We start from the raw sequence: 22054 nt of genomic DNA on the forward strand, positions 1-22054 counted from the left end.
TTAAATGTTTTATTCCATGGGAATGTTTATTTCATGAAAATTTTATTAATTCATTTTAATAGCATATGTATTTATTTTTTAATTAAATGGCTGTCCATAAAAATATTTATGTTATTTATTTAATGAGCCCTTAAGTAGCTAAATGTAAAAGACAACTAGCTAAGGAAAATCTAAAAAAAAAAAAAAAAAAAAAGAAAAAAAAAAATTAACGTGCGTGTTTTAAAACGTCCTCTGACGTCACGCTGATGCAGATGGATGCGCGTGGAGGAGAGGAAGGGAGGTATGGCGGAAAGAGACAAAATAATAAAACTAAAACCCTGCCGGCTGTAAATTTTTTCCCCTCCCAGCCCTCAGATAAAAACCGAGGCGGCCTATCTGTTAACGGTGCTCGCCGTTAAAAACCCGCCGCGCGTCGGACGGGAAACGCGGCCGTATTGAGGTCAGAGGAAAGCGTTGCCAGGGTGACACCGCGGCGGCGGGAGCGCGCCGCTCGTTCGCGGGAGCCGGAGCGGTCGAGGCATCCTCAGCGACAGCAGCGGCAGCAGGAGTAGCAGCAACCGGAGCGCCGGGAAACTGATTGTCCGCCGGGATGAGCTCCGACAAGCCGACGCCTTCCGCCGGAGCTCCGCTGTGAAGGGAAACTACCGTGGATTTACCGCCGGTGACTGAAAACGGGGAGTTACAGCCGCAGACAGACAGCTGAGACCGCCGCTCAGCCCAGGTGATACTTCCCACAGAGGCAGGAATTATACATATTATCATTACTAATCAGGAGTTCAGCTGTTAAATGTGCTTCCTGATTAGTTTAAAGATAAAAATCAAACGCGGATCCACTGAGGAGCGAGTCGATCTGTAGAGACCCGTTAATTTCTGTTTTTACCATGGGGTCCCACCTGCAGCTGGATTGAGAGAGGAAGAGCAGCCTAGATGTTGCATTTTTAGTTTACCTCCAGTTTTTTTTCTTTTTTCTTTTTAACCTTGGATGAGGCACTTTTTTGGCTGTTTTTTTTTTTTTTTTTTGTGGTGGAAGACGAAGACCTGCAGCAGTGGCTCACAGATTAACAGGTAGGCTTACACTGACACCTGAATTTCTACATATTTTCACAAAAAATGTGTCAAGTTTTGGACTGAAACTAGTCGCTTAGGGGTTTGGGAATTGGAAGCAGCATGCAGGTGAGCTATTCCCCATAAATTAGAGGAAAAAAATGCATCTCCTGTACCTTTAATTAGGCTGAGCTCATCTGCGTGCCTTCTTGCATCGCTCTTTCTTTGCAGAAATCATGGTGGTCTGCTGTAATTGTTTGCAAAAAGAAGCAACAAACTATCCAGGGTAAACAGAGGAACATTTACAAGTGAACGGATGCACAAAAGCCTCCTTTCAACAGCTGAATCATTCCTCAACTTCATACGAGCGAAGCCTTCATTTGCTGTTTTTCACTCAGAGGAACCCTGCAGGAAACGCCACGGCCATGAGAACATGACACACAAATAAATGCACACACTGCAAGAAGAATAGGGCGCATTTATATGCTGCGGCTGCTGTTGTAGGGAGGAAGGTGGGGGACGAGGGGGGAGCTGCGTTTGGATCTGCAGGGCCCTGCTGGATGGAGGAGCGGAGCCGGAACAAGAAGAGCTCTGTTCCTGGCTCTGGAGCGGGCGTTTTGGCAGCCAGCGGAGAGGAGCCGCTCCTCTGGCGTTAATGGAAGGAGATGGAAAATTTTCAAAGCAGATGTCATTAGGGTCAACGTAGACAGACGGAAAATAGAGGAGCACATTTCTGCCAAAAAACTCTGGGATATTAAGATTAATCTCACAAATGTTCTGAAAAAAAATGGGGAAATTTGTGAGCCCGAAAAGTCAAAAATTTAATAAAAGAAAATCTCAGAAATTGTGAGATTAGTCTCAAAAATTTTCCAGAAATTTTTTTGGTAAATCTCAAAATTTCTGAGATTGAAGTAAAAAAATTCTCTGGAAGAAAACGGGAAATTTGTGAGCTTGCAAAGTCTGAAATTTGCTACCAAAAAAAAATAAAATAAAATAAAAAAATCAGAAACTTTTAGATAAATTTCTATTTTTTTTTTTAGAAAAGTGCAGAAATTTATATTAAAAAGTCAAAAATTTAATAGAAAAAATTCAGAAATTTTTAGTCTCAGAAATTTTCAAGAAAAAAAAACAGGGAAATTTCTGAGCTAAAAGAGTTACAAATTTGATAGAAAAAAATAGATTAATCTCAGAAATTTTATAGAAAAACATGAAGATGTCTGAACTTGAAAAGTGAAATATTAGCTTAAAAAAAATCAGAAATTTTGAAAAAAATTTAAAAAAATTTCAGAAAAACATGGAAACTTCTCAGTTTGAAAAGAAAAAAAAAATGAAAAAAATGAAATTGTGAGATTGCAGTCAGAAATTTCATAAAAAATTAGAAATTTTTCACTGTTGAAACTCAGAATTTAAAAAAATGCTAGAAAATTTATGAGATTAGTCTCAAACTATGATTTTTTTTCTTGCAAACGTTTCACTTTTCAAATCAGAAATTTCCAAAATTATTTTATTTCTGAGATTAACCTCAAAATCTCAGATTTTTCTAGCAATCTTTCTAATTTTCAGGCTCCTTGTTTTTTTCTTTTTTTCTTGGAAAATTTCTGGGACTCATCTCAAAGTCTAAAGAAACGTTTTTAGGAAATTTGTGATTTTTCAAGCTCAGAAATTTTATCGTTTCCTAGAAAATTTCTGAGATTACTCTTTAAATTTCTGTTTTTTTTTCCTAGCAAATGTTCAACTTTTCAATCTTAGAAATTTTCATTCTTCTAGAAAATGTCTGAGTTTAATCTCAAAATTTAAGTTTTTTTTTCCTAGCCAATTTTTTGAGTTTTTAAGATCAGAAATTTCCTTTTCCTTTTGAACGTTTTGGCAGAAATGTTCTCCTCCTGTTCTATCTAAGGCGGCCCTGATTCTCGGTCGCAGTTCCTGAACTCTAGGGGTCTGGAGTCTCTCAGAGAAGCAGAGATCTGGAGGATAGTGACGGTTGAGTGTTGGAGAAATTAAATTCTTGTTTGGATGAATTAGCGAGGCCAAGAGCAGATTCTCAGGGAGGGGCTGCTGTTCATTTCTTCCACCTGGCAGGAGAAACTAAACGGGGAATGTTTGCTGGCACCCCGGGCAACAATATAAATTTGTTTAATTTTGCTTAATTTCACACTGAAAAATTAAGTTAGGGCCAACTTTAAATGGGCCCACAGCACCACAGATCCTCTACCGTGCTAAGCAGTGGTGCTAAGCTGTTTTTTCACCAATTTATTCCTCAATCTTAGATCTGACAATAGGAAATGGTTCCAGTTAAAACCTCACATTTTATTGAACTAATTGGCTCCTGAACAAGTGTTTGGCAAATGGTGTCTAAATCAATTCAGTTCAGTTCAATAACACTCCATTTACTAAGTGGGTGACTTCTAAAGCCAACTGGGGCAGTGAATTTTATTCAAGGGCATCATTTCAATTCAGCTAAATTCCCTAAGGGAAATGAAATGCTGTCCTAAGTCTTATTTTTAAAAATATTTTCAGATTTGTTGTGATTCGCAGTAGCAGTCAGTCTGCAAACGATCCCCAAGAGGCCTCTGACTGAAGACTTTAGCGTGTGATAACAGCAGAAACTATATTCCTCAGTTAAACGTCCTGGATGACACCAGCAGCTGTTGGAAAGCACTGCTAATCCATCTCATTTGCTTTTGCCGCTTCTTTGTAAATCTCTACGTTTGGTTAGAAACTCGGGCAGAGAGATGTTGGAGTAGGGGATAAGATTCTCTCTCATTATAACCGATTGGGAAGACCTCCTCTGAGGTTTGGGGTCGTAGTTCAGGGGTTATTTAGTCCCACTTGTTAAAACAATTACATTGTTTCCATGGTTACGCATTGTAGCAGATCACAACAGATGTCCGAAAGCCAAAAAGCCAAAAAGTAGAAGAAAAATCCCCGGTACAAAGTTTGAAAAAAAAGGTTGCTATGGAGATTTTATTTTTTTACCATCCAGCTCACTGAGCATGCTCACAAAAATAGTCACAATTAAGCAAGCTTTGATGAGTAAAAATGTTCTTGTCACCATTTTCTGACTTCTTATGAAGATTAACATGCAGCTCACTCGCTTGTCTTTCCTATTTTGAAGAGTATGATGTCATAATTTTACCCCATGATAACAGGAAGCCATAATTTACTAATTAAAAATTCATACAAACTCCAAAGCGAAAAGTAAAGAATGAATAAAAACGGCAGTTGTGTTTGTTCTAGATTAATTGTCCCATCAATCAGCGGTTTTGTCAAATGTATATTTTTCCTGTTATATGCAATTAATTACATTAAACATTGGATTTCCTCCTAAGATGTTTTCCTGAATCCTGAGTAATTGTGGCTGATTGAAAGATCTGTGATTTCCATGAACTGCGCAGCTAGATGGAAATGTATTTTTCTGCAAAGTGAAAAAAAAAGATTGTTCGCCAATTCATGTAGAACGAGTTATTTCAGAATAATTCAGAGTGAGTGCACTTGTATTAAAGTAAACACTCTGCAGAAAAATGCTTTCACTTGTAGGCCAACACCTCTTTCAGCGCCGCGCTGCATCACCCAGAGCTATTTGCATAAAACCCTCTGGAAGGTGAAGCATCGCACAGAAACTGTGGCTCTCTTGGTGTGAATGCAAACAGGAAAAACACGGCTAACCGTTTGCTGGGAGAGAGTTTGGGTCCAACCAGCAACGGGCGACAGGAAGTAATCAAATCGTTTTATGACGTCTGTAGGAGTTGGTTTTCCTTTTGTGGCTGCAGAGTATTTTAATTTGTCCAGTTATTACAAATGCTGATTTGTTTCAGCCTGCAGTCTGTTTTATTTGTTTTATTCTGGGTTTTCCATCACAGAGCAGAGCAGGATTGTGAGTTTATAAAAAAATCATGAATAGTTTTTTATACTGTTTTGCAAAAAAGCTTTCATGTTTCGATCAATGTTTTTTGTAATGAACATTATGAAGTAGCGCATTCGTACGGAAGAGGGTGAGGACCAAAAGTATTCTCATTCTGATTTAGAAATCCTGACTTTAAACTCAGAATTCTGACTTCAATCTCACAATCTTAACTTGTTTTCTCACAATTTTGAATTAAATGTTAAAATTCGGACTTTGTGTAGACAATTTAGACTTTAATCTTGAAATTCAAAATTTTCTCAAAAATCTGACTTTAATCTCATAATTCTGATTTTTTTCTGACAATTTTGACTTTCGTCTCAAAATTCAGATTTTTCTCAAAAATTAACTTACAACTCAAAATTCTGACTTTAATCTCAAAGCTCAGAGTTTTTTCTCACAATTTTCACTTTAATCTGATAGATTAGACTTTTTTTCTCAGATTCAGAATTGAATTTTTTAAATTACCTATGCACTATCAGGCACATCTGGTATTAAAATTCAAATCTACCAGGTAAATTTGAGAGATTTTCAGTTTAGATAAAATGCAGATTTACAAATCCTCTAAGAAGAAATAAACGGTTGTATGATTATGAAACTTTGATCTAAACCATTGCAGCTCTGCCTAGCTTCATTTAGGGTTGTCCTTCTTGAAGGTTTTCTTCATGGATGGCCATGCTCCTCTGCCATACTTCTTTGAATCCTCATAGCATGATGCAGCCACCACCATGCCTCACTACTGTTTCCTACCAATTTTCCGTTCAGGATCTCCTTCCCTCTCATGGATTTTTATTTCGGCCGTGCTTGCTTCTTTCTCAGCGATCTGAAGCAGAGCTGAACCATGATTTGCACTTCCTGGACCCGTTCAGTCCGACTCCTTCCTTGCGTTTGATTCTGACGTGTTAATTTGCTTCTCGTCTCCATCTGTTTGTGGCAGATTCATTCATTAGGTGCAAAGTGAACCTGGCCGTTTCCTTCCATTCTTGGAGCAAATGAACACTCCTTTGTTGTGCTGTTTCTATAGCAACGCCTCTTAGGAAGAAGAGTCCTTGTATAGATTTCGAATCAGAAGTTCATTTTTGTTTCATTTGGCCTGCGTGTGTGTGTTGTGTGTGTGTGTGTGTGTGTGCTCTGCCACGCGACAACATTTATAAAGCCTCCAAAGACATTAAAAAATGATCTGATCTCTGTACATCGGTTGACTGCAGTGCTGCAGCGTTTCTTATTCAACAACGTGAATATCTTCATGATTCCCTTTGGATAATCACTTTTCGCAGCATGAGAGGAATCATCTGTGGTGGGATTGTTTTGTTGTGACATTGGTAATGTTGGCTTCTGGTCACATTCACACTGGCAACAGTCGCTAAATGGTTATGTCACTAATTTCTGTTGCTCTTTTTGAGAAAACTGAGATGGCTCATCATATAAGGAGAGTCGTTCCTTTACCTCTTCTCAAGTTTTCCAAAGGCTCATTCATACCAGACCGGTTTAATCCGGTTAATCGTTTGTCTAGATAGTTTGGTTTGTTTGTGGAGGTATGAACGCAGAATCGACCAAGCAAAGCAAAGACTTGTCTCCCTAAAAACCTCGCTCCCAGTTCGGTTGAAGTGAACTCTAAGCATATGTGAACAATAAGCGGACTGGAAACCGCACCAAAAGCAGGAAGTGGACCACGTCGCAGGGCATTTTGGGTAAATACAACCAAATACTACCTGTCACGATAACAAATTTGGTGGATGATAAATTGTCCCAGAAGTTACTGCAATAAATAACTATATTGTTGTTTTTAGACCACTTCTAAATAAGATAATGGTAATGGCATAATTATGCAATTACACCCTCTTGGAGATCAATAAACTTTAATTTCTGATAAACATTTTTCTCTGGAACAGGTTTTTTAAAGGGTTTGGTTTGTTTGACACAGTGCGGTGTGAAAGAGAACCGCAGCAGCTGAAAATGCAACAAATGTTTCAACTTTGGTCCCCAATCGAACGGATTTTACTGAACCATCAGAAGTTAAAACACTCATTTTCGCATTTTCCTTTCACTCGATTATTATGCAAAACTTTGTGACAGTCTGTCATGTAAAATCTCAATAAAATCAGTTGGGTTTGTATTTGACGAAACCTAAACAGGCAACGTAAAAGCCAAAGCAGAGACGTCTAAATCACCCAGATCACTGCGATGTTGACGGTGCAGGTGGGTTACAGCTCAGCCGCTCCTCCTCATGTATACAGAAAAAGCTTCCAGAGATTAAAATCGTTATTTGTTCAAAAGATATAAATAAATCTGCAGTACTACAATGGGATTTGATGAGTCCTGAACAGAAAGCACGGAAACAGATTTAGCTGAATCAGCCGTGGTTGGAAATAGCAGCAGCCCGGATTAAATACATCCTGCTCTCTTGCCAATCAGATTGACGTAACGCGCAGAATCCGTGTTGCTCGGAGCTTTGCAGCTCATCCCTCTGGCCAGCTGGGTGACTTCCCTCCATTTTCATTTTTTTATTTGAACGTCTACCTGTATCAATCATGTTGGTGGCTTTTTGTATAGACGTCTTCATGGAGGTAGTAAACGAGCTCTGGTATTGACAGTGTCTCAAGGTCAGTGATATATCTTAAAAATAAAATCTCCAATTCTTTTTTCACACCAATCCAATTTTAATTGATTTTTTTCCCCTTGCTTTCTTTTTTTGCAATTTCATCAGACAACTCTTTGGTTTTTCTAAAAAAAATTCTGACAATCTGAAAATTTCAGTTTTTTGTAGCAAATTTCTGAGTTTTTAAATTCAGAAATTTCCTCGTTTTTTTTCTGGAAATTTTCTCAAGTTAATCTCCAAATTTTGGACTTTTTAAACTCTTAAATTTCCAAGTTTGTTCTGAAAAAAAAAATGCAATTAATCTCAACATTTCTGTGTTTTTTTTTCTAGCAAATTTCTGACTTTTTAGACTCAGAAATTTCACATTTTGTTCTGGAAATTTTTTGAGATTAATCTAAAAATGCCTGACTTTTCTCTAGCAAATTTTGGGCTTTTTAAACTCATAAATTTTCAAGTTCTTTCTGGAAAATTTATGTTATTAATCTCAACATCTCTGGGTTTTTTCTAGCAAATATTTGACCTTTTAGACGCAGAGTTTTTTTTTTTTTTCTAGAAAATTGCTGAGATTAATCTCAACATTTCTGAGTTTTTTGACAGAAATGAACTCCTCCATTTTCCCCATATACAATAACCCTGGTAGACTGTTGTACAAATTTAATGGCAAACCTTTCACACTGAAAACAAGCTCGGAGGCTGTATAAAGGGCTGCAAATACGTAGGTCAGAAAGCAATGCTGTTGAGGGTAAAATAAGAAAAAAACCCTTTGAAAGCGAAGAAGAAAGCGAAGAAGAGATGCAATGAAAAGCACTATATATTCAGCAGGGAGAATAAGATTAGAAGTGCCACAGCATTACCATACTACAATCTCTATTTTGCAGCGCTAACACCCACTATATGCTACCTCTTCCCTGTTGTTGCTCCTGCATTAGTATGGGCTGTCGCGCCGCCACATATATTAGTGTGAGCTGTCAGCTGAAACCCCTAACAACCAGCCGGAGAGGGACCAGTTGAATGGTAATGCAGACACAGACAGCAGCAGCAGCAGCAGCAGCGTTGGCTGGAGTGTCATCTCTGCGGTTGGTTACAAAACACACATGCTCCTCTTTTTCCGTCACTCGGATGTAACGAGGCTCTGCAGCGCTGGCTCCGCCGCTGCCCACTTGATGCCCATCTGTTGGCACAGGGGCGCTACTTTGTACTATCCAACACATTAAAGGCGAGCCTCTGTTGTAAATCACATTATTTACACTCCCACTAACAGCCGGTAAAGACAGAAAATGCTGGAGAAATAATTTTTACCCCATAGTTTTGGCGCCCGCTCTAGCCCAGCACCCAATTTTGACATAAGCTGTTTTGATTGTCGCCGTTTGAAACTAACTGAACCTAACTCACACCTTCAGTCCAGACGACGTTAATATTTTGGATCCAAACTACAAAAACACAAAATCTTACCAGTATTTTTGGTCTACTTTCTAGTACAAATATCTTATCACACTTAAAATAAGACAAAACAAACTTACAAGTAACTTTTCAAAATGTGGGATCTTGTTTTAAGTAAATAATTTCTTAATATTAATTTTAAAAAGTACTGGTTCCACTGGCAGATTATTTCACTTGTAAGATGGGAAAAATGACTTGCTAAAACTGCTAAAAGTACTTTTCCATCAATATTAAGGAACTATTGACTTTAAACAAGCTCCTGTTTTTCTAAAAAGCTACTTTTAAGGTTGTTTTGTCTTATTTCTAGTGTAATAAGATATCACTTGGTAAGATTTTGTGTTTTCGAAGTGTACGTTTACAGTTTTGGACACAAAAAATAGTCGGTTATAAATGACTTTAGGGAGTATTAATTTATTTTAGCCCCACAAATTATTAACTGTAATTTTTCCCCCTTGAATTTTCTACTAACTTTTAGTTGAAACACTTTAATTTTAATGTACAAATAAAGAGTTTCAAACATTTATCTGTGTAAAAAATCTTGTACTTATTGAATGGGTCTGTATATTAATGGTGAAAGAATAAAATCACATACATTTACAGCGTTTTTGTTTTACAGTAAAAACCAGAATAACTTCAAACTAACCTGTTTATTTAGTTCCCAGTTGTTCAGAGGCACCAACCATCAGGTACTTTTTGTTCTCTGTCACTGAATGCCTGACTTTTGGTCTTATTTTGGGGGATTTTTACTTTTTAAATAAACAGGGCATTTCTTTGCTGTCAGGCTGCAGCTCCGGCTTTGTTAAGCTGCCGGGCGTCGGCTGTTCTGATGGCAGGATGCTAATGAAAAAACATAAAGACCGCTTCACACAGTGAATTAGGATGTCTCCTGGCTGACAGGCTCTCGCTTCATTCTCCTCTGTTTTGGGTGTGTGTGTGTGTTTGCTGTGCTTATGAAGGAAAGCAAAGTCTTGACAGTGATGAATGAGTCCAAAAATGTCGGCGCTACACTCCGGCGCCTGATGATGCGCAGCGGACGATGATCGCTGCCGTTATTGTCGGGATCAGCGAAGTAAATTCCTCTCCGGCGGCGCTACGCTCTCACATGACGATAGCAGACGGTGGCTCAAAGCAAACCGCTGGAAAACTTTTCCTGCTTCTTTTCCCCTTTGGAAGCGGCCCCACAAAGACGCGCTTTCATTTTGTTTGTCTTTATATTTAGAGACGCAGCATGTGCGACCTCAGTCATTCATAGAACAGCAACCCGTTCATTACAGCTCTCGCAATGCTGAAGCAGCTTCTGTGAGTTTGAAATAAGGGAGAGTTTGTGATTAGATCATATCAGCTTTCTTAAGATGCATTCACACCAGTGCTGTTTAGTCCACTTAGAAAGTCTGGTTTGTTTGGAGAGGTGTGAAGGCATATTCGACCAAAAAAGTGAACTCTGGTACGCCTAAAAACCTGGATCACTCTGATGTGAACGCTAAGCAGACCAGAAAGCAGGAAGTGAACTACAACACAGAGCATTCTGGGTAAATACAACCAAAACAAACAAACTAATCTAGCGATTGATTATTATTATTGGTGGTCTTTTCGTGAAGGCAAAACAGAAACCCCACAATCGCTAAAATCTCAAGCTATAGCTTATATATTTATATATATATACGAGAGAGAGAGAGAGAGAGAGAGAGAGCTCCATTTTTATTTGCATTTTGTAAAGAAAGAAGTTGAGATCAGTGTCTTCTTCAGAGGTTTCCGTGTCGTTTCCTCCAGTGGTTCTCGGTGCAGCGCCCCCACAGGCGAGCAGGGGAACAAGTTTTTCAAAGAATTTGGTTCATTTTATTCCGCAGCAGCTGAAAATGTTACAAATGTTGCAATTTTGGTCCGTAATCAAACATATTCGACCAGATTATCAGGGGTTAAAACACACTTAGTCCCACCCACCAAATTAGTTTGAGTGACTTTCCTTCCCTTTTTAGGTTTAACTATAGCTAAAAGAGATAAAAGTTTTAATAAACATCCTACACAAGTATGTCACAAAGTCGTGTTACAATCAGAACCTTTATTTGGGTTTCAATTGGATCTTAATGTGGAAGCTAACTCTAAGTAATGCATAATTTTGGGTTGGAAAATAAGCTTAACATTGTTTTTGTGGCAGGAATGATGTATTTTTATTGCCTTTTTAATTAAAGAAGCCAAATCTATTAATAACTATGTATTATTTTTATTTTAAAAAGACAATTGCTGAATGTAACTCGGTTTCATTTTAAACCAAGTAAGAGAAGCTTAAGAAGCAAACAAAACAAATACAAGCAAAAACAGGCAGTCAGGACAAAAAGTAAAAAATATATTCAATTAAGATTGATTTGCTAATTAAATTCAGCTGTTTAGAGGAATGGAAGAAAAATGTCTGCGGTGAGTAGAAAGTGGTTTTAAGTGTTTAATTAGAGAGTCTAAAATACACAGACGCTTGTAGTTGTATTGTGAAATAAAAAAACATTAAAATGTTTGCAGGATTTGTCCTCGAGAATCGAATCTGTTCACCTCAAACATCCAGCCAGAGTGTAAAACATGCGAGTTTGAGTCTAACAGGGTGTTGCCACTCCAATTAGCCTTAGTTAGAGTTTAACCTTCATCACATGCTCAGCGCTTTAACGCTTAATGAGTGATGTTTTGCTTCTCAGGGATGTACGTTGGCGTGTGAAGTTTTCAGACATCTGAGTGAGCCGGGTTGTTGCTGCCAAGGCCTTGGAAGACGGTAACGAGACTTCCCACGGTGCCAAAACGAAACGGTCTCTTTCCATTACAGTTTCACCTCCAGAGACGTGAAAACACTGGATGTGGGGAAATGGAGGAAGAGGTCGCAAGTCAGCAGAACTTTAATTCTTTTTTTTACTTTCCCTTTAACTTCCAGACATTATCTCAGTTGGGAATGTGATTTACGGACGAGGAGACGGAGGAAGGCTGGGCAGCGTCAGCGGATTTAGCCGGTTCTACTGTTTGACTTCTGCGTCTCACTTTTAAGGGTGTTTATTTTCCAACAATTGAAAAAGTCAAATAATTTACAGAAGATATCAGAAGTTGAGCTAGAGATATTTAACAGGGGTTATTTTACCTGCGATCAAGCTAAAAACCTATAATTTGTTTTGATTTGTCTCTGATTTTGTGATTAAAAAGATGGCAACTCCTGGATTAAATAAAATCTGCCTGGGCATGAGGGGGTTTAACATGAGGGAGGTTTTAATTGTAAAAACTTACAGAAACTGCACAATGAGAACAGAGTAAAACGGAGGAAAATGCCACTGAATGCAGGCGAATTAATCAAGAAACTACGGAGCTGTGGAGGAGAGCGAACAAGCAGATTGATGGAAGGTGAATAATAAACACAAAGAAACTACAAACCAACACAGAAAGACTGAAGCTGACCTAAGAAAACCGAATCCAAATGGAAAACAGAGCAGAACATAAGAATAAACAAAGAAACTAAACATAAAGGGAAGAACTGGTATGGCAAGACCTTTCTAGCAATAATAATCCAAATATGGCAAGCCCTAAAGGAAATATTCAAAACAAAAGCACAATAATGAAAATCAGTAGGCAAACTTCTGATAATACGCTAACATCGGAGTTCATTTTTCGTTTAGTGTTTGGCTAATTTTGAAAATGTTTAGCGTACTTAGCATTAGCTTCCCCTCGATTAAAAATGCTAACGTGCTAATTTACTTCACTGGTTTGTAAACGTTCAGTTGAATAAAGTCTATATGGACGTTTTGGTCTATTTTGTGGATATTTTTTTTTTCTTTATATCTTTCTTTGTTGTGCAACTTGTAATATGGAAAACATATATTGTTGCATTGGCAGATTATTTCACTTATATGATATTTTTCATTGATATTAAGGAATTATTGACTTAAAACATGCTTCTATATCTTGCTGAAATTATATTTGAAGTTAGTTTGTCTTATTTCAGGTATCTGCATTAGAAACTAGACAAAAATAGTTGATAAGATTTACTTATTTTGCAGCGCACTTGGAGCTCCTCAAAGCTTCTGACCACAAATCTTAATTTTCACCATATTACTTCAATTCTTTTAGGTTTCTTTCATTTCCACTCCCGACCCTCCAGGATCCAACCTCTCCTGAACATTTTTCTGAATTTCCGTGGACTCAGCTCCTTGTAGATTTGTAACAGGATTGCGCTGGCATGAGAGGCGGGATGAGGGATAAATGCCGGTACAGATCGGGGACTCGGGTTCAGGTCCGTGTACAACCCCTCAATTCATTACACTGGCATAGTTCGACCTTTTCATGGCAGGGCCCTTGTGTCCGTGAGCGTTTCCCCCCTTCCTTCCGCCTCGCTCCTTCCCCTCCGTCTGACCTGTTCTTCAGAGCAAAGTGCCAGGCGCTTTACCCGGAGATTTGTCCAATTAGGAGGAGCTCTGAGATCATTATGGAGAAAGGCCTCTTATGCTCGTCTCTTGACTCTCTTTCCTGTTTACGTCTCTTGTGTTCCTTCAATAAGTACCGGCCTTCTGTCATTCTTCACTTTAACCTCTTTTTGCTCCACATTTTCTCTGCTTCTGCTCCTGTTTTGCCCCAACGCCGCAGACATACAGCTGCAGCTTATACATTAACTCACGTACTAACTACCATTATCTACTCAATTACATTCACTGGAGGAACTTTTTTGTACTTTTAGGAGTATTTTTTTTCTACTTTTTACTTTTACTTGAGTAATTTTATTATGAAGTATTTCTACTCTTACTTTTCTTTCTGGATTTTCTGCCCAGTGAATGAAAAACAAACATGTTTTAACCAACATTTCACCGGACTCAGACACACACCTGCAGCTTTTGTTAAAGTTTTATAAGTTTTTTTATTGAAAGAAACGGATTTGGAAAAAAAATAGTTTTGCCTTGTTTGGTTATTTTTTTGTTACTTATACGAATTGTTATACATTTCCACTGAACTTTCTAATTTGTTCTATCTGATGATGTAATTTTTAAGTATTAAATGATTGATAATTTGATCAGTTACTCTGTACTTGAGTAGACTTTATACCAAACACTTTTTTACTCTAAATTGAGTAATTTATTAGTCGGCTACTTGAATATGTTGAAGTAGTGCTGCTCTTTCTGGAGTATAATTTTTGGTGTTTTCAGTGGACTACAGTGCAGGGCATTCTGGGTAAATATGACCAAAAAAAATTGTGAGCGTCTAGCGCTAGCGGGAGAAATGGTTCTTGATGTTTTACCAAAGACCTTTTAATTTTTCTGCTAAAATCTGACACCACTCCGTTTTTGTTTACATTTCGTGAAGAAGGAAGTTGAGCTCAGTGTCTTCGTCAGGTTTTTGTGTTGTTTTCATCAGTGGTTCTTGGTGCAGCGCCACCACAGGCAGGGAGGGGAACAGCCTTTTCAAATGGTTTGGTTCGTTTTGTGGTGTGTTCACAACAAACACGTTTTGAGCGTTAGGCGCGTCTGGTTTACATTAAAATCTGCGTGGAAGTGCGCCGAGGGTCCGTTGTCGTGTGTTTGGAGCGTTTGCCGGGTCCAACATGTCTGACAAATAGGCCAGGAAGAGCGATTGTGACATAGATTTGAATGTAAACCAGACGTACAAAACGTGTTTGATGTGAACGCACCATTATTTTGCAGCAGCTGAAATGTAACAAATGTTCCAATTTTGGTCCACAATCGAACCGAATCTACTAGACTATCAAAGATTATGATTTAACTAAAGTCATACAAAGCTGTGGGATGCAATTCCTCTTTTAAACAAGATCAGGCCTGTTTATGTAACTTTTATTTTGGCTTTCATCCTTTGAAAACCACATTTTATTAAATGCAATGATCTAAAACATTCAGGTGTAACCAAAAAGCAGAAAAAGAAGAAATCTGTAAGAGGGTAAATCACTTGTACAAATTTGGGTTTTGTTTAATCAACCTAACTCTTAACTGGCTCTAATATCTGCTTTGCCCACAGTAATGTAAATATGTCCTTCACATTCCAACCAGCTCTGTTTGTGTCAGACCAAAGTTTCACTCGGAGCTGGATTTGCTGCTTCCCGTTTCTCTGGGCTCTCCATCAACACATCTACCGCAGGTCATCTGGGAGGGAAACTGGCCAGGCACTTCATCAAACCTTTTCTGGCCGCGTGTCGAAGGTCTCAGAAGGACTGTGTGGACCTTGTTGTGTCTCCCCAGAGCCCTACAGCCGCTAATTGTGGTGAAGCTCTTTGGTTCCTAATGAACAGATGAGGGAATCGTAAAAGAGGAGTGGGCATAACAAGGCTTTCGATGATATAGAGGACCCTTCAAAGCCAGTTAAACCAGGAGGTCAGTTCCTTCATTTCTGTCATACACTGAAACGGCTTCAGTTATTCCCATTTATTTACACCAGGACAGACGTTGCCCTGATATTGATGTAGCAAATTACATCGCTGTAAATGTCGCAGCCGTTTACTTTGAATTGGTTTTCATGTTATATTGCTGCCCGGAATCATTTTTAATCATTTTATTGCTGTTGCGTCACAGAACAAAGTAATTTAAACCTGAAAATGGCTCACCGTTTCTCTACTGTAACCTGTAAGCGCTGCCTCTGCTGTAAAATGTTGGTAGTTTGATTAAAGCTTCCTCCCTCAACTAAGTTTATTTTACTTACAGACTCAGAAAATCTGTGGTATAAACTATCTGAATTTGTAAAACAAGTTAAATATCACCTTTAAGAGTGGAAATAATTACTTGACTTACAATTATTTGTCTCTTTATACAAGATAAAACTCAGGTTTTTAAGAAAGTAGTCGATTGACTTTAGGTCAGCTTATTAAACTATTGATGAATCACTTTAGGAGTAAAAGTACCCTTATTATTTGGAGTGTAATAAGAAATGTAGCTAACTGAGAATTTTCTGTTTTGGTCAAATATTGAATTTTAGTACATTTCTTAAATGCAAACAAAACAAATGAAAAATGTATTTAACTTCATGTTTTGTTATTTAATTAGAGCCAATTCAGCACAAATTTAATCCCACGTCACTTGCCAAGACAAGCAAGTCCAACTTATACACAATCAAATTCAAAACAAAACAGATCAGTTTATTGTCAATCTAATAAAATAATAGTTGTTTTTTATATTTTAGCAGTTATGAAGCGAACCCTTAAACTGCGGCCGTGCCAGTTACTCAACAAGCCGATGCTAGGTAACCAAAGAGTGAGCGAGTTGTTGCTAGGTAACAACTCGGTTGCTAGGCGAGTAAGTTGATTCCACAAATCTTGCTTAGCTAGACATGATAATACAGTGAATATTTTCTACACTCATTATTGAGTAATCTATCAGACGTATATAGATTATAGATTTATTGTCCAGCCGTACGATTTATGGGGGAATTTGTCCAGGAAAACAGCAGCAATGAATGGAAGCAGCTGAATGGCTCACTTTTTTAAAACATTAAAATGAATTTGAGATTGGTAGAAAGTTATAAATTACATCAAGGGTTTGAATGTTTCCGTTTCTCAGCTAAAACAAACCACTTGGTCTTACTTTACCTTTGTTCAGAAATGTATAAACAAACAGTTTTATAGGTCAGGCATTAAAAATGGCAACGTTTGCCCCTTTCTTCACTAAAATAATTACTGACCCCAGGATCTATCCTTTCTACCTCTGGCGTCACGGTTTGTCTTTTGCGTTCATCTTTTCTTGTAACCTTGACACGGTGGAGGCTCTCCTTCCTCCCTCGCTCTGGAAGGGTAGCTCTTACAGAGGTAATGAAAAATACAGGAGTTGGCGCCGTCCCTCATGGCCCCCCTGCAAACATAAAGAAGCTGAACGCTGTGAAGATTCAAAGGTACAGGAAGCCTGCAGGCCAGAGAAGAGTCGGGCGTAGCCAGGGGTGTGATGAATGGATTCCTTTCTGCTTGTGTGGTGGCCCACTGCTGCCCAAGGCTGGGGAAAAGACTCATCCTGAAACTTGTTTGTCATTTTCCGCCTTGGGAATTCAAACTCAGGGGGATATCTTTTATATCCATTTATGTATCTCCTTATGTGTATATAATGGAAATCTTTGTTTTAGAGACAGCAGGGGGAAAAAAAAGTCGGCATTTCTGTATCTGCAGCGTTCAGGAGAATCAAGTTTTTACCCCTTGCTCTTATTATCTGGAGGAGTTTGAAAGACGAGAGTTTTTCCTTTCTGCTGCTGGAGGCTCTTGTGTTGCACATGCAGAACTACGGATCCCTCTGGGTGTTTTGTCTCATCCTGTCACGCATGTGTGCTGATTTCACTTGCCTCAGGTGCATTCCCATATATTGTTTTTAACGCAACTTAAAGGGAACCCATCGTGGAAAATTTACATTTTTCACATTTTTGTACTTTCATTTGAGTCTCAACTGCTTCTAAAAACATCACAAGCACTTAAAAATATATATTTTTGGAAATAATTTAATGATTTTTGGTGTTTGGAAAGTGACGTGTCCAAATGTGACATCACAAATCAGCAGGCACTGCCCAGCGATGCCCAGCCTGTTACCTAGCAACCCCTGCTAAGTGCAGCCAGTTACCTAGCAACCGAAGCAGAACTCAAGCACGATTAGTCAGCTGTTTTTACTACTGTACAACAGCTGCTGTAAAAGACAAGTGTTTAGTTGTTGACTTACTCTTCAGAAACTAGTTGCTGCATTCTTGTTGGTTGTGCAGGAGGCTCTACTAGTGCTTTTCAAAGATGTACGGTTGTATAATTGTGCGTTTCCTTGCAGCCATTTTCACGTGCGAGTGTAAACTTTGATTTGGGGCGCATGGCCAGCAGCAGCTTGTTTGGATTTAAAGTGACAAGAGGCCCTAAAAACCTCATTCTGAAAGGAACTCTAAATAGGAAGAACTGAAGACTAAAATCTGATTATCTAAGAATGATTTTGTTAAAAATAAAATGTAATGAACATGCTTTGTGCATCCCACAGAGCGATCCTAACCTGTTCAGGGAAGCATAATAGGTCACCTTTAAGACTAGATGTGTTTGAGGCAACGATCCGATTTGCCAAGTGCTGTTTGAGAGTCTTTGTCTCTACTACTGTTACAACGCAATTACATTTACTCCGGTCACAGCCACGCTTCAAGGTCAGTCACGACAAGCAGGGATTTAGAGTCGATGCTTAGCACGGAACAAGTTAAACATTGTGGTTTTACACAAATAAATACGCTCCCCGAGGCTTGTACAAATCAAGGTCACGCTGTCTCATGTGGGGCTTGTTGGTGGAGGAGGGGGGGAAGCTCTGACATTAACCATCGTCTCATTTTTATACCTGAAAATGACAGATTTCACAAAGACCTCAGCTTCTTAGAAACCTTCGCAAAATGGGTTACTTAAACATAATTACCAGGAAGATAAAGAAAGGTTGAGCAGGTTTAAATCCATCGTTTGTGTTGTGGAGCTGAGAACATAATTTTAACAAATTTAGAAAAAAGTGATGGATGTAGAGCTGCAACTAATGATTGTTATCAATTAATCGATTATTCTGGTGATTAATCGGATGAAAACATGGCACATTCTGCAGATTGTTCACTTAGGCCTACTTTACAGGATATTAGAAATACATTAAAAGATGTAAAGAAAATTATTCTTTCTTTAAATAAGGAAACATTTTCTTGCCTAAATTGCAATAGCATTGTACCTTTAATCGATTTTTCTGACAATTAATTGTTTAAACATTTTTGGCAAATTCTGCAGATTTCTGATTTAATTTGGAATAATCGATTAATAACTGTATTGTAAAACTTGATTAATAGGATTTTTTTTTAACAGACTTGAACACAGTGAAGCTAAAACTGCCACCGTTTTGAGTAAAGACAAAATTTTACCTTAAATGCAAAATGTATATTTTTGGTACGGTTTTAGCCTAATTACTGCTCTGATTATGTCCTTTCAGCAATTTGCATTTTTCAGCGTCTGTGCTCCAGTTCACGATTAATCGATTGCTAAATTAGTGATTGTCACTTATTGATTAATTGCGATTAATCGTTCCAGCCCTAGTTGAATCTAAGGATTCTTCACGAGGTTTGCTGCACGTTCTGCATAATTTTAGAGATAAAAAAAAAAGCAGCTGACACAGAAATGAGTACCTTCCCAAAATGAGCCATAGACAACTGAATAATAGAGCAACTCCCTCATTACTAAAGCCAGATGTATAATTTATAAGCACACAATCTTTGATGAACATAGTGAGATTAAAGCGGTGGCCTTCTCGGAGCAGATTTTGTGACATCTGATTCTTCAAACGCCCACCACCTTAACGCACCACTCCTTAATCCCCATCATTATCCTCAACCTGGAAGCAGTGAAGTGGCGGTAAATTATGCCTCGCTGTCAGCCGCCGTCATAAAGCTCTTTTCAGCTGACGCCAGCGTGACAAGCCGAGCTGTAAGTACCGAGCGTCAGACCAGGGTGAGAGCTTTTTTCATTGCTCTCCCATATATCTGTCGTTTTCTCTTTTCCGACATGTTTCAGAAAATACGTTTTCAAATCGCCGGGGTGTGCGATTGAAAACGCCAGGGTTTATTTGGACCTGAGATGCAATTTTAATTTAAGTTTTGCTTTAAGAAAAATAAAATAAAATGCTAAGCACTGCAGATAAATTTTTTTTATAAGCTCAGGCAGGGATCTGCGAGTTTCTACCAACAATGTGAAAAAATAAAAGAATAAAAACTTGTGTAGCGCCACGGAAAAAGGTAAATTTTATAAATTTGTGCTATATTAAATGTTTTTTAAAATTATTTTAGAAAATTTAGGAAATTTATTTCTACTTTCTCATTGTAGAACAAAAATAGTAAAAAAGTTTTCATAATTATGGAAAAACAATAAACATAGGATCCACAGTTTAAAATGTAAAACACAAAACCATTAAATTAAAAACCCTGTACCATGTACAAAAAGAGCTAAAAGCACCACTTACACATGCTTTAATAATTAAAAACATTTTTAATTTAGGTAATAGTGGGGAAACCAACTATTCCTCCACTAGTTGGTGGAAATGGTAGAATTTTTTAAATGTTCTCAAAACAACAATATTATCATATACCGCAATAACATCCAACAAAATCTGTCATCTGAACTATTTAAGACATTTTTAACATTTATCCCTTACCAATTATAGGATATGAAATTAGTATTCTTCCTGCTCAACAATGTTTGTATCCTTGTTAATCTTATTAAATGTTTTAAAGGCTTTTGCTGGTGAATTTATTGATCTTTACTTCTTACTTTCCTTCTGATTTAAACTCAAACTTTATTCACAAATCAGAATAAGTTGATAAGTTTGTTGTAACGCTGGAAACTGACAGTAAAATCCCCTAAAACACTGATGTGAACATGTTTCCTCTGACAAACCGGAGCCATTACAGACATCTCAGGTGGATTAACAAGCAATACATTGAATATATTCAAGATTTTTACCACCCTCCAGTCGACGGGAGGGATTATAGGATAATGCATTTTCCTGCATTCACACCAACAAGCTCAGACGCTTCCTAACTTCTGCTTTATCTTTTATCCACCATTCTGGCTCTGCACCTCTGTGTGGTCTCCGGTTGCAGTTATGTAAGAGACCCAAAGCAGGTGTTGCAGAGAGATTGCATTTTTTATTTTTTCCCCTATAATCTATTTCTGGGCGCAGGTGGACGGTAAAAGTCTCACATTAACACACTTCCGTCAGTCAGCTGTTCAGGTGTTTCTGCTCTGCCGGGAAAGTCTGAGCACGTTTGGTGGAGATTTAGTGTTTCTAACGCGTTAGAATCGCGTTTGCTGATAAATGGCAACTCTAAGGTTGTAGGTAATTTGATTTTATGTGCATACATGCTCTGTGGAAGGAATCTCTTCTACCCGGGAATCAAGATGGAGATATGAGTTTTTTCCTGCAGTTTGTTCAGATTCTTGGTTTCCTGCTGCATTAGGAAGAAAGAAAATATTTGCATAGAGTTTTTATTTACAGAAACTTTAAAATGTATTGTAACCTTTGGACCATATTGTTGTTTTTCTCCATTATATTTTATTGGAACCTTATCTGGAAAACCAACACAAAGTATTACGTAACAGAAAAAAGGAGATGAATAAAAGTGAGGGATCAATTATTTTTCTTTTTACTAATTAAATAATTAAAATGAGCTTGATAATTCCCATTCTGATGATTAATATTTTTTGAAGGCCAATTTCGTTTACACAGAGATCATAACTCGTTTTGTTTAAGGTTTTGGTTGTTAGTCAGGTTAGTTTTTACCATTTTATTTGTTGATTTTGATTGTCGTGTTTTGCTGTGGATATTTAAAATAACTCCCAGTTCCAGTATGGAGGGTCCTTTACAAAATTAAAGTTTATTGGAGGGAGTGACCTTACATTATATTACAATTTTTATCATTGTTAATAATAGTAAATGCTGAGACAATTTATTGTCCAGCAAAATGTGTTATTGTGACAGGCCTTGTGATGGACTTGGACAACCACCCTAACATGGTATTGAAGTTTAATGTGTCGCGATAAAATTTAAACAATACGAATACTTTCGCAAGCCACTGTTTTAATGGATTGACTGCGAATATTTCCTGCAAACTGACAAAACGGAAAAGTACGGAAGAGAATTAAGGCCATCAAAAAACAAACAAAACAAATTCTAACTTAGTTTCAAAATTCTTACTTTTTTCTCAGAAATCTGACTGAAAGCTCAAAATTTTAATTCTATGTCAAAATCTAAATAAATAACCAGAGATTCTTGGTGTCAATTATGCTGTTAGAATATAAACATCATCACTTAACTGTTTATTCCTTGTCATAGGATGTGTAAACCTGCATTTTATTCACAATGAAAGCCTTCTCCACATTTATTTGGTAGATTTGAGTTTTAAGACTTGATGTGCCTGATGGTGTATAAACAACAACATTTCTGAATCGGAGTCAGAATCCGGAGTTTAAAGTCAGATTTTTCTTTCAGTGACCCTCACTTCTTTGGTAGGAAATCTGTAATAGTCCAACATTTAACCAACATGCGTACATTTGCATGAATGCGTAGCAAATTAATGGTCAAGATGGCTTTTAA

The 22054-nt window shown here is 37.8% G+C and overlaps 1 protein-coding gene across 3 annotated transcripts in view; it reads left to right on the plus strand.

Moving 5' to 3' along the window:
• Nucleotides 1-646: 646 nt before the first annotated feature.
• nlgn2a (neuroligin 2a) overlaps nt 647-22054 on the plus strand; it is a 145971-nt gene continuing 124563 nt past the window's right edge. For 2 of the 3 annotated variants that reach the window (XM_015051042.1, XM_015051046.1), the window contains exon 1: nt 990-1065. The gene's annotated coding sequence lies outside the window, so the exon portion shown is untranslated. Of the gene's footprint in view, nt 722-989; nt 1066-22054 lie in introns of those variants that run through there. The other variant, XM_015051044.1, reaches the window with a different exon arrangement.

This window comes from Poecilia latipinna, unplaced genomic scaffold, assembly GCF_001443285.1.
Source record: "Poecilia latipinna isolate Pla-1442-1.1 unplaced genomic scaffold, P_latipinna-1.0 Scaffold1026, whole genome shotgun sequence".
NCBI classification, from domain to species: domain Eukaryota; kingdom Metazoa; phylum Chordata; class Actinopteri; order Cyprinodontiformes; family Poeciliidae; genus Poecilia; species Poecilia latipinna.